This window comes from Schistocerca cancellata, chromosome 4 (genome assembly GCF_023864275.1).
Source record: "Schistocerca cancellata isolate TAMUIC-IGC-003103 chromosome 4, iqSchCanc2.1, whole genome shotgun sequence".
Lineage (NCBI taxonomy): Eukaryota > Metazoa > Arthropoda > Insecta > Orthoptera > Acrididae > Schistocerca > Schistocerca cancellata.
Window position 1 is genome coordinate 745,280,739 of NC_064629.1, and position 14,015 is coordinate 745,294,753.

Consider the following 14,015-nt stretch of genomic DNA (forward strand, 5'->3'; position numbering starts at 1 on the left):
GAGACTCCCACCCGAGTTCCTGAAGCATTTCCGTAACACTCGCGTGATGATAAAACCCACCAGTAACAAATCTAGCAGCCTGCCTCTGAATTGCTTCTATGTCCTCCCTCAATCCGACCTGATAGGGATCCTAAACGCTCGAGCAGTACTCAAGAATAGTCGTATTAGTATTTTATAAGCGGTCTCCTTTACAGATGAACCACATCTTCCCAAAATTCTACCAATGAACCGATCTTCTCTATCTCCTGCATAAGTCCTACCTCATAGGGATCTCAGATAGATGAACAATACTTAAGAATCTGGCGAACAAGCGCCTTACAAGCCACTTCTTTCGTGGATGAGTTACACTTCCTTAAGATTCTTCCGATGAATATGAGTCTGGTGTCTGCTTTTCCCACTATCTGTTTTATATGGTCATTCCACTTAAGACCGCTCTGGATAATTATGTCTAGATATTTTACGGCAGACGCTGTCTCCAGCTGTTTGTCATCAATAGTGCAGCTGTACAGTAGTGGATTTCTTTTCCTATGTATGCGTAATACGTTACATTTATTTACGTACAGGGTCAACTGCCAGAGCCGGCACCATTCATCAATTCTCTGCAGTTCGTTCTGCAAATTCTTACTATCTTCTGGCGTTGCTACTTTGGTATAAGTAACTGCATCATCTGCGAATAGCCTTAAAGAACATCCGACGCTTTCTACTAGATCATTTTTATATATTGTGAACAGCATCAGTCCTATCATACTTCCCTGTGGTACTCCGTATATTACCTTTACATCTGTCGATTTAGTTCCGTTAAGAGGAACGTGTTGAGGTCTATCTGCAAGAAACTCTTGAATCCAGTCGCAGGTCTGCTGCGATACTCCGTAAGCTCGTATTTTTTTCTTTAAACGGCAATGCGGAACGGTGTCAAATGCCTCACTGAGATCAAGGAACACATCATCAACCTGAGCGCCGATGTCCACTGCGCTGTGGATCTCATGGAGGAACAGAGCGAGCTGAGTTACGCAGGATCTCTGTTTGCGGAACCCATGTTGATTTTTGTTGAGGAGCTGTTCAGTTTTCAAGAACGTCATAATTCTTGAACATAAAACATGTTCCATAATTCCACAACAGACTGACGTCAACGATATAGGTCTATAATTATGTGAATCTGTCTTACGGCCTTTCTTAAAAACGGGAATGACCTGCGGCTTTTTCCAGTCAGTAGGTATCGTTCGCTTCTCAAACGATCTACGACAAATTACTGCTAGAAGGAGAGCAAGTTCATTCGCATAATCTTTATAGAATCTTATAGGTATCTCATCTGGTCCTGAAGTCTTTCCACTACTAAGCGATTGTAGCTGCTTTTCAATTCCGCGATCTGTTATCTCAATATCTGCCATTTCGACGTTCTCACAACGATTGAAAGGAGGGACAGTGTTACGATCTTCCGCAGTGAAGCACCTTCGGAAGACCGAATTCAGTATTTCGGCTTTCTCTCTGTTATCTTCCGTTTCGGTGCCGGTGTGGTCGCTGAGAGAATGAATAGATGATTTTGACCCACTTACTGATTTTACGTACGACCAAAATCTCTTAGGGTTTTTACTCAGGTCGGTCGACAATGTCTTACTTTCAAAATCATCCCATAATAGATTTGCATTTTGGTTGTACCTATGCTTCACGTTAAGTCTTTCTCCATATTGTTCTCTGTTTGAGCCATTGGATTCTGGAACAAATTCCCAAGTAATCAGAGGCAGAATCAAAACCATCGTGCAATCAAATCTAGAGTAAGGCTTTACGTGGTAACTTCGGCTCAAACTATCCCTGCTGCCTTGCTTGCAACCAACAGCGAATCATCATATCTGCTACATTTCCAACGTTATCCATACTTTCCTCATCCCCTGACATTTCTCTATTTACAGTAGAGCGGTCAACTGCTCTAGATTTGAATCCTTTTGTGGAGCTGCCATGAATATCATTACTCCCATTCGACAGAATAGACTCACATTACTGTAATACTCTACATTCATTACTACATCTATTATAGTTATTAACATTAAGTACAGCCCTTCTATTATGCGTATTCTAATTTTAACTTGTCTTGTTAGATTAAGAGTCCTGCTAGATGAAATAAATAAATGCATGCAATGAAATAAATATTACGAAGGCTTTCTCCATAACTTCATATTAAATCATTTACGGACATAACATTTAACTAGATGGTAGGCATTAATTCGTGTTTACAAGTGGGTAAGTCGTTACATAAGAAACAATATCATATGGACCACATTTTGTTAATAGCGCCTCAGTTGCTGGCAGGAGAATTACTATAGTTTGGAGATGGCAAATAGTAACGGAATCGATTCGTCTCAAGAACAGAATTTGGTTTCAAACTTTTTTATTACGAACTAGACTGAAGGAAGAAATACTTTCCAGGACACGTGTCCTGTATTATTTTTCTAGTCTTAGTACTGAGAACAGCCAAATTTCGTTTCACAGTAAGTGTTTCCGTAGTACACTGAATGTTATTAAAAAAAGAAATCTTCGTCTGATGATTAGGTTTCATCTTTTGACAGTATGGGGCATCTTAGGGACATGGCTGCCAAGGAGGGTAAGAAAGCCAGAGCGCACTCCGTGTGCATACCAGGTGGAGTCATTCCAGAGGTGGAACGGGTCCTTCCGGATGCCATGAAGAGCAGAGGGTGCAGCCAACTGCAGGTGGTGGCACACTTCGGTTTCTGTGATGAGTGTCGCTTTGAATCGGAAGAAATTCTCTCTGGTTTCTAGAACTATCTGAAGTGGTAAAGGCTGCCAGTCTTGTTTGTGAGATGAAAGCAGAGCTAACCATTTGCGGCATAGTCGACAGGACCGACTGCGGACATGTGGTTCAGAGCCGAGCGGAGGTTCTGAATCAGAGGCTCAGACGATTCTGCGACCTTGTAGGCTGCAGATTCCTCGACTTGCGGCAAAGGGTAGTGGGGTTTCGGGTTCTGTTAATACAATAGGTCAAGAGTTCATTACACGCAGGAGGTGGCTACAATGGTAGCGGGCGCTGTGTGACGTGAACTGGGCGGCTTTTTAGATTAGAGGTTCTCGGGGAAACACAAAAAGGGCTTCAGTCTCAAAAGGTGCAGGTCGAACACAGGAAGAACGTAGATCAGTAAAACGGTTGTAAATTGTCGTAGCTGTGCTGGGAAAGAACCAGAGCTCCAAGCGCTAATAGAAAGCACTGATGCTGAATCGTTATAGGCACTGAAAGCTGGCTAAAGCCAGAGATACGTTCAGCCGAAATTCTTGCGAAGGATCTAACAGTGTTCAGAAAGGACAGGCTAAATACAGTTCACGGTGGCGTGTGTGTTGCTGTTAAAAGTAGTTCGTTCTGCAGCGAATGTGACGTAGATAGTTCCTGTGAGTTATCACGTGTAGATGTCATTCTTGGCACTCGGAATAAGATAATAACTGGATCCTTTTACTGATCTCCCAACTCAGATGATACGGTTGCTGAAAGGTTCAAAGAAAATTTAAAGAAAATTTGAATCTAATTTCAAACACGAATCCGATTCATACAGTTATTGTTGGTGGTGACTTCAATTTACCCTCGACATGCTGGCAAAAATACATGTTTAAATCCTGAAGTACGCATAAAACATCATCGGAAATGGTGCTAAATGCATTTCGAGCAATTAGTTCATGAGCCCACTCGAACAGTAAACGGTTGTGAAAACACACTTGACCTCTTAGCAACAAATAATCCTGGCCTAAAAACGAGCATCAAACGGATACAGGGATTGGTAGTAAACACGGGGCTGTCGTAACGAGACTGAATACCGTAACTCCCAAATCCACCAAATATAAACTAAAAAAATATCTGTTCTAAAAAGGAGATAAAAATTGGCCTGACTCCTTACTGAGGGACAATTTCCACTACTTCCAAATTAATAATGTGGGTGTAGACCAGATGCGGCTTGAATTCAAAGAAACAATATCGACAACAATTGAGAGAATTACACCAAATAAATCAACAAACGACGGAGCCGATCCCCCATGGTACACAAAACGGGTCAGAATCCTGTTGCAGTAACAATGAAAAAAGCATGCCAAATTTAAACGAACGCCAATTCCTCAAGATTGGCGATCTTTTACAGAAGCTCGAAATTTAGCGTGGACTTCAATGAGAGAGGCTTATAATAGTTCCACAACGAAATTTTGTCTCGAAACCTGGTAGAAAATCCAAAGACATTCTGTTTGTATGTAAAATACGCTAGCAGCAAGACACAATCAACTCCTCTTTGCATGATAGTAATGAACATACTATCGATGACAGCGCCGCGAAAGCAGAGCTACTAAACACAGCCTACCGAAATTCCTTCACCAAAGAAGACGAAGTAAATATTCCAGAATTCGGATCAAGAACAGCTGGCAACTTGAGTAACTTATAAGCAGATAACTCGGAGTAGTGAAGCAACGTAAATTCTTAATAAAAGCAAAATTTTAGAAACTATTCTGTTATTGGAGCACAGCAATCGGTATAAAATGCTAAAAATCAAATAAGAACAGTCTCGATCGCGTTTTCAGAATTTTTATTTGTTCGCAAAAGGTTTCGGCCCTTTCCTCAGACCATCTTCAGGCTTTTCCGCCCATTATGGCTGCTGGTGGCGGCACACCGAGCGAGATCCGTATAAGTAAGGCTGTGAGGGCTGAAAATAAAAAAAATCTGAAAACGTGAACGACATTGTTTCTATTTGATTTTTATAATAAAAGCAAGTCTTCCGGTCCAGACTGTGTACTATTATGTTCCTTTCATAGTATGATGATGAAATAGCTCCGCACTTAACAATCGTATACAACCGCTCGCTCGACAAAGGATCCGTACTCAAAGACATGAAGGTTGCGCAAGCCACACCAACATTCAAGAAAGGTAGTGAGTGTAATCCACTAAATTACGGTCCCATGTCATCAACGTTGATATGTGGCAGGATTCTGGAGCATATATTGTATTCGAACATTATGAATTATCTCGAAGAGAAAGATCTATTGACACACAGTCAACACGGATTTAGAAAGCATCGTTCTTGTGAAACACAACTAGCTTTTCGCTTTAACGCGAAATGTTGAGTGCTATCGAGAAGGGATTACAAATTGATTCCGTATTTCTAGATTTACAGAAGTATTTTGACACCGTATCTCACAAGGGTCTTGTAATCAAATTGCGTGCTTATGAAATATCGTCTCAATTATGTGACTGGAATCGTGATTTCCTGTCAGAGAGGTCACAGTTCGTAGTAACTGACGTAAAGTTGCCGAGTAAAACATAAATGATTTCTAGTATTCCCCAAGGTAGTGTTATAGTCTCTCTGCTGTTTCTTATTTTTATAAAGAATTTAGGAGACAATCTGAGCAGCCGTCTTAGGTTGTCTGCAGATGATACTGTTGTAAAGTCATCAGAAGATCAAAACCAATTCCAAAACGATTTATATATCTGTATGGTGCGAAAATTGGCAACTGACCCTAAATAATGAAAAATGTGAGGTTGTCCACATGAATGCTAAAAGGAATCTGTTAAACTCCGGGTACACGATAAATCAATCAAATCTAATGCCCGTAAATACAACTAAATATCTAGGATTTACAACTACGAACGACTTCAACTGAAAGATCACATTGAAAATATTGTGGAGAAGGCGAACCAAAGACTGCGTTTTATTGGCAAAACACTTAGAAGATGCAACAGATCTACTAAGGAGACTGCCTACGCTATGCTCGTCCGTTTTCTTTTGGAGTACGGCTGAGCGGTGTGCGTACCTCACCAGATAGGATTAACGGAAAAAGTTCAAAGAAGGGCGGCACGTTTGTATTATCGAGAAAAAGGGGAGAGAGTGATACAGGATATGGGGTGGAAATCATAAAAACAAAGGCGTTTTTCGTTGCGGCAGGATCTTCTCACGAAATTTCAATCATCAACTTTCTCCTCCGAATGTGAAAATATTTTGTTGACGCTGACCTACATATGGAGAAACGAAAGGAAATCAGAGCTTTCCCGGAAAGATTTAGCTGTTTCGTGCGCTGTTTGGGGGGAATAATAGAGAGTTAGTGTGAAGGTGGTTCGATGAACCCTCTGATAGGCACTTACGTGTGATTTGCAGAGAAGCCATGAGGATGCTGATGTAGAAGACTGAATAAACACGAGAAATTTTACTCTGTACAGTTTCTGTCTTTATGTCACCAGAATAAGTAATCATTGTAGGCCTAACATACATCATCTTATTTTTTACATTTACAGAAGGACCTAAGATTTTTAAAACCATTTACTTCCATTCCCTGTTACAGAAATCGTTTCGCTTCATTCCGCCAATAGAACACTGAAAACTTTTTAAAAAAATAAAATAATGACCTGATTCCTATTGTGCATGGAAATTACGGGTAACTATTATCGTTAGCCTAACACATACTATGAAGACGTTAACGTTATAAATCCTTCCCCTCTACCACTTTCGGCAAGGGCTCGAGTGAATTCGCACGAAGCTTAATGAAAGGGGCTATACTAAATGTGTCATTGACTGGAGGCACGACTGAATGAACGAACCGCTTATGTAGTTCGTGGCAAAGTTTTGTGAAATGTCCGTTTCTTACTCTCCCAGATTTTTACTTATGAAAAAACTTTTAAGCAAATAGTCGAATTCCCGGCAAAATGCATAGAAGCAAGAGTTAGATGCCGTGAAGTAATGACAAAGTAGGAACCACGGCCATGCTGCAAGACCCGAAGCGAGCGCGCAGGCTCCTACACACCCACACGTCCACATGCCACGGAGACTCGGAGAGGGGGGTGCATGGAGTGGGTGGAAGAGTGAGGGGGGGAGAGAGAGGTAGGGCGGAGGGAGAGACTTGATCTTTTCTAAGGAGGGGAGCAGCAGGAGAGGGAAATCGGCGTAGGTGGGGAAGTTCTTGAAAAAGGGGGGGAGGGGGAGAGAGAGAGAAAGAGAGAGAGAGAGAGAGAGAGAGAGAGATTGGAAGTTTTGGGGGGGTGCGTTTCTGAAGTAAGCTCCTCCCATCTGCAGATTCGTCCTACCATTGGTTAGTTTTTATTGTAAGGGTTTGGACACGATGTTGGAACTGAATTTAAGAAAATCAAGCGTTGCACGTTGTGGATACATTTCCATATTTCACTGTTTCCTCCAATAAGAAACTCTGATGCCTCCGTTTTCGAAATAACATATTCCATTGTCAAAGCTTAGATGATGATTAAACATATCTCCAAAGTGCCAGTGATAATCACAACTCCTGAAGTGAAAACAAAAGGGCGCCGTAAAATGCAGTTCATTATTTTTTCCCACTTTATTTTGATGATTTCCAGTGTTAACAAAAATAAAGTTTCGTGCTACTCTATTATTTACCATAAAATTCAACACTGATTCCATGGAATGCTCTAGCGTACGACTGTTTTCCTGCTTCCCACAGCGGACATAAATGCTATCTTCTGAGACTCCCCTCTCCCCACCCCGTGCGCCAGCGGCGTTTAGTGAAACACCAACGCCCCGCCAGGCATCGGAATGGAACTTCTTATGTGACGTCACTCGCCCAATCGCATGCAAGAATCCGTGGAACGAGCTCGTGTAAGCCCCGTAGGACGTAGGCATGTTACATGACGGGTGAGTGTTTTGAGAACATTATTTTGTTGATCACATTTTCACAGGGAATACGGTTTGCATGGCGTCTGCACGTGTTCCGTGCCTAGCAGTATTATTTGTAGACAGAACGCGCTGGCAGCGCGGGAACCTGTGTTGCTGCCACAAGTGTTAGCGAAAGTGAATGTCACAACGTCTGAATTTTGTAAACGCCATAAAGTGTATGTTATAGTGTATTGTTTCTACGCGAAATCGGTTTTGCAGTTGTTTTAGAGCAACTGAAGTTTCAGCGCAGTCGCACAACCGTCGGAGAATTTTCTACGATCGCTCTCGACGCTCCTCCTCTCGGATGCGCTCGCCCCCTCTCTTGTGGTTGTCCCCTCCCAGGTGAAACATCAGTGAACTGTGGCCTATAAAACTGTACTCAGACTATCAGGGAATGGTTGAGAAAAATGAAGTGTTATCTGCTTGCGAGTGTTCTATTTGTAGAACGCTACTGCCTGTGGTGGCCTGCAAGACAATCGTACACACGCCATTCGTCACACTTTTTACCTCCCTGATTATGAAAAATTACAGTTGGAATCGTTGGAAATGTACGTTTCAAATTTTGATAACTTATGCCCGTGTTTTTAATTTTTTTCCTGAAGGAAAAGGCTTTAAAGTAATGCATAATATCTATAGGTTATGTCTTGTACAATGCGTGCTTTCATACATAGGACCCTGAATAATAAATTTGAAATAAATTGTGATGTACCTCGAAGCATCAAGCACAGCAAGTGGATCGTATTTAGTAATACAGAAGAAGATTTGTTGTTTTGCAGCGCAACGTTATGTTGCTGAAGGTGTGTGCGTAGGCTCTTACATAATCAGTTATGCAAATCTGTCATATTACTTGCCTTACCAATTTTTGACTGATTAAATTGGGGTGGTAAGTAAATATATTGCTGGCAGATATGCAAAGTTAGAATTTTTTTTAAAGAAAGCAAAACATTTCTTGTTTGGAAGTAAATAGGCCTATTTTCAATGATGCAGCTCACGTGATATTTCTCGAAGTACCTTGCATTAATTCTCACAAACGAAATAGCTTTCTTCTCACTAAAACATCCGCATGTGCCAAAATTTGGAGAGGTGTCGGTGTTCATTTGAAACGTTAATGAAAATTCCGGTTTCCTTAATAAAGTCGTGGAAATATTCTGTGTTCTCTAACAGTGACGGTAAATGTTTAGTTAAAATGAATGGCTTGGCCCCAAGCTATTTGTTGCTATAAATTGTGTGTGTGTGTGTGTGTGTGTTACTATTGATAGCATACCTTAATGAATGAGTAATGTGTAGAATACTTTTGTCATTGATGTGTCTTCAAAGAAACCTTTGTTGTGGTGCACCCTGGGTACCAGCCATTGAATCAAAAAATGTGAGAATATTGCTGCAATATTGTGGTGCTCATTGGTCATAAGCTTCAAGCTTCACAGGTTATGAGATTAGATAGCTGGTGACTTTAAAGTGCTTTTTTTGCTCATAGTGCTAGAATATCAGTCTCTCTCTCTCTCTCTCTCTCTCTCTCTCTCTCTCTCTCTCTGTGTGTGTGTGTGTGTGTGTGTGTGTGTGTGTGTGTGTGTGTGTGTGTGTAGGGGGGATTTATAATGCTTGCAATTGTGATCAGTTTTTGTCATTGGTTTTGATTGCTTTGGTTTCTTTCTGTTACCTTGTTGAAGTATTCAAATGCACTACGCCAACCCTGTCTACTATTTTTTTCCTCTTAAATGGGTTGTCTAGTTTATTCTAGCATTGTTTGGCTCAGATTTGCACTGCTCTATGACACTGCTGTTGGTGAAAGGAGGGCTAGAGATGGACATAATTTCATAGTTTCTTACAATTTCTAAGTAGGGAAGCTTAGTTTAACATGGTAAGATAGTGGAGGGTATTTGCATAACAGGATCTCAGTATTGTGTAAAATGAGAACAGGTCAGCAATGAACATGTTCCATGTTTAGGCCTGCGTCTGTTGTTGCAGAAAGTTACATTTTATTTTGATTGTAGTACTTTAATAAGGAAGTGAGGTTTTGCCTGTGTGTGTGTGTGTGTGTGTGTGTGTGTGTGTGTGTGTGTGTGTGACAACAGGAAATTATGGCTCATGGTCAATAACGCATTAACAAAAACCCACATATTTCGATTAATTTAAAGTGATGATACAGCTTGCCATGTATTGCTCATACAGACAGTGGACACTGTAAACCACTTTTGGAATGCCAGAAAAATAAGAAAATTTTGTGTTGTTTTTATTTATCTGCTATAAATGACTATAACGCTGTTCAAAGTTACCATGTTTTAGGAATGCATTCTCATGGATGGGGTATCTCTTACAGCTGCTGTGAAGGCTATCTAACACACTGATATTAAAAGTGTCTACCACTCTCATTTCTTCTCTCATTTTATCTATCCCATCATACAGGCTTTTTATATAATACTGGTAGTTGAGTAAAATATTGTTAAAGGTGCAGCTTAAGGAAAAAATCTGTAAGCTTTCTGACTGACAAAATGTTACTGGAGCTGTGCTTCGACTGAGACGAATTTGTGTTATCTTGGCTCTTCTCAGTTGGAGTGGGCTGATTATAGTCAAGCTGAAAGTCTAGTGTAAGAGATTTAGTTATGCAAACTGCACCATTGTGTTATGCACTGATTTCTTAATATATGTAAGTGGTGGGACAACTTCTCTCTAAATCATATGATACTAATAATTTTTAGAGTTATGGGAGGAAAAAGGCTTTAAAAAGAAAATGTATAAAAATATTAAGAGTGGGGGCATCTAATTGAGTGGTTATGGAGAAAACTTGCTGACTGAATTTCTTTTTGAAGTAGTGTTTTAGACTGAAAGTTGTTTAAACTGTACTAGATTCTGAAGAGGATTATGTGCTTTATAGCCCATAAAATTTAGGCAATCAAATCCTTAACATCATAGCAATAGTGAAGCTTAGTCCAGATTCCCATGTTTTGAGGATGCAATATGTGCTACTGCTTCTGTACTATTCAGCTTAGGCTCTAGTTGGTAATTGTTTCATCAAGTATCTGCTGCAGATAGATCTTTTGCATTTAAGTTTTACTCTGTAGCATTGTATCATATTAACATTGACACAGTAGGGCCTTGTATGGTAATAGCTTCTATGAATTGTTGCATGTTACAGTATAGAACATAAGGTTTCAAGTAATAAAATTTTTAGTTATAATAGCAGCAGTTTTTTTTTTAAACTTAGCAGCCTGATTACACTGGTTCATAATGATTTGTAGGTCCCCCGCTCCACCCCCAGCTGTGCTGTTCTGTGAAAGATGCTGCAAGGTCTTTTGAGAATTGCCACAGAATTGATGTAACTGTAATTTGACCCCACCCCTCGCATTTTTCAATATGGTGTGGATGTAAACATTAGGCTTAACTACCAGTCAGTTTGTTCCCACAAGCAGATTTTCTGGCTGCACCACATATTAAACAGATTTTCACTTTTCCAGTATATCCTAACCTACACCTCGGGCTGCACTAAAAGTCAGTCTGTTAACACAACAGATATTCTTGGGGGTGTCCAGTATTTAACTTCACCCAGTTTAAGTTCTATAAAGGTTCTGTTCTACAAAGGTACTATGAATGAAAAAAAGCACTTTGTCACCAAAAACAACACATAGGTAAGTTGAATAAATCAGAGGTGAACAGTAGCACGTAATAAAATATAGGAGATAATCAACTTCAAGAATACAGAACAGAAAACGGCCAAAGTGCGTTACCAAAACGCCCTCTGTCTCCTGGATCTTACTGATTGTGTGTTAAAGTTTACCTCTGATATATTCAGCTTGGCCTATGTGGTGTTTTTTGTTACTGAAAGTGCTGCTTGCTTGCATGAATAAAACCTTCGCATGACTTAAAAACATAACGGAACATACTGTTGTGTATAAAAGCGCCATGATGTGTACTCTCGTTCAGTGAGATGGAAAAATGTGTTCGCACGTTGATCACACAGTTGGTTAATAATCCTGATGCCCTGGCAAACTCAAGCTCTTACGAGATTGTCAAATATTCCTGCCGATATGGCGGGGGACGAGTAATCTGCAGTACTACGTAACTATCAGTAACGTAGTATCAGATCTGTTACTAAATTGTTTTATGGTTTGGTTTATGTTTACTGTCACCATTCTTTTAAGGCTATTCATATCGTAATTCCGTATTAGGTAACAATGGTAAATCGGAATGCACAACAAACCTCTTTTTCATGATAAACTGCTTCATGGCGAGTGATCTGGACGTTTAATCGTCTCGTAAAAGTGCTAGAGATTTCCTTAGTTTGTCGTTCCATTTTTTTGTTGAAGTTCTAATATTTGTCATAGGCTACTTCTATATTTGTTAGCGCTCTTTACGTGATTGTCAGAATACCGGAATGCGCTTTCCACCTGTGACATATTGTTCATTGAAATAATGTAAAACGTAAAGTTGCCAAATGTCTTTGTGAACTTAAGTCTGATTAAAATTACTTGATAGTTGACACTTCACGCGTTGGGTGTATCTTCCTCCAGTCAGAGCGCTCAACGTCACGCCCCAACTATTCGCCGTTGCCAAATAACCACAAGTGATCATTTCGTTTCCAACTGCGTGTCTGGCTTTCTTTCTTGCTCGGATGCCGAACCCTTTGTCCAGCTATTTTAATTCACATTTAATGAGGCATGATAACATTACAGAACACACAAACAAAACGATGTTAACGATATACGCCTGTTTTGTACACACCACTGGCCACTGGACCTTTTCTCACAAGCCGCGATTGTGTGTCATATTCGGTTAGCATCACAGAGATCGACCTACACTAGGTAAGCTTCATACGACATGGCATGAAGCCGAACTCTTCGAAGACAGCAAATGACCGTAATACAGTAAGGTGTAGTGTGGCAAAGTGAGTCTGACATGCAGGAGGGTCGTGTGTTCGAATCTCGTCAAATGATAAACTTTATTTTTAAATCTTCATCAAAATGGCTTATTATTTTCAGTTAAAAGTAATTTTTTACTTGTAATCTTTTGTTGCGGCATTTTCATCGTATTGACTTTTTTTATTTGCTCATGTTTTTCTTCCTATCGTTCTTTTCTCCCTTGGGATCTGCCTGGGCCGCCTATAACCTGTAACGGAGGGCCAACCGGGACTGCTCATTGGTTGGTATTGCGTCATCTCGTGTAAGCAAAGCGTGAAGTTACAGTTCGCTTTTAATGCAGAAACTGAAGTTTTTCTCTCTTGAGTGTGCTCGTCGAAGTCAACTTTAATCGCCGTGAACAAAGCTAAGATGATTAACAGTTCTGCCGCATGTTGCTGGGCCGTTTTCTCGATACATTGCACATAAAGAAGTTGTAGTTAGGCCAGGAAACGAGTGTAAATTCGAGGTTACAAAACGCGTCGTCTGCCGCAGTTCAGTCATTGGTCGCTTAAAATCAACTGCGGTCAGAGCATCCCGCCAGAGAATGAGAATCGATAATACTGCCGGGATTTAAGCTTTGGGGTAACTCGCTCGCAGTCACTGCGCGCAAAATTAGAAAAACGGCGGCTTGTTCAAAGCAAAGCTTCCAAAGTATTTTTCGGTAAAGTGATAACGACCTACCACTGCGTAGCGTTTCAGTTAGGATCGTCAAACTATTCCTTTACATAAGCCGTATTGGTGTACGCCTGTGTTGACGTTTGTACGGGCATGGCTATGTATTTTTTTTTGGACATCCTTTCTCGCCCGTAATAGTCACTCCGATGCGGGATTAGGCATGGGTGTCTAGACCGACTAATGTATGTAGTCGTCGACAGTGTATTTGGGATTACTTTTGGAGCATATAACGCAATAAGATTATGTGTAAAACTACTGATGTTCTCATTGTCTTCTAGTACCTCAACAAAGGAGTCCGTACTATTCAGTGTTTTGTTTGTACGAAATAAATTTTTAAAAGTATTGACACAGAATTCTTAAGCTTTATCTATTTTCGGGTGCCTCGTTGCAAATTATAAACCAAATGTAGAGCCTTATCGGGAGCTAAAATACAACCTTTCGCCGCTGTGTTGCGCAAGTTAACGATATTTTACAATATAGTTGTACTAGAACGTGTATGTACGAGGTGGTGAGCTTTTAGGTGGCCAGCTATCTGACTGATTTGCGTCGACAGTGAAAAAATTGGAACTCTGCCCGAAATCTGTTGTGATATACCAAGTATTGATGCTGTGGTAAACAATGGGCAGTGGCCATCCACGTAACGAAGCACGTAAGTTGCTTTAACTAAATTAAATATGTAATTCCAGGATCTATGAAGACTGGCCACGAACAGATAACGAACGTATGGGATTATGAAGAAATAGTGGGTTCCGATAACCTACAGTGGATAAAGTCGGAAACTTCACGAAGCTGTTCA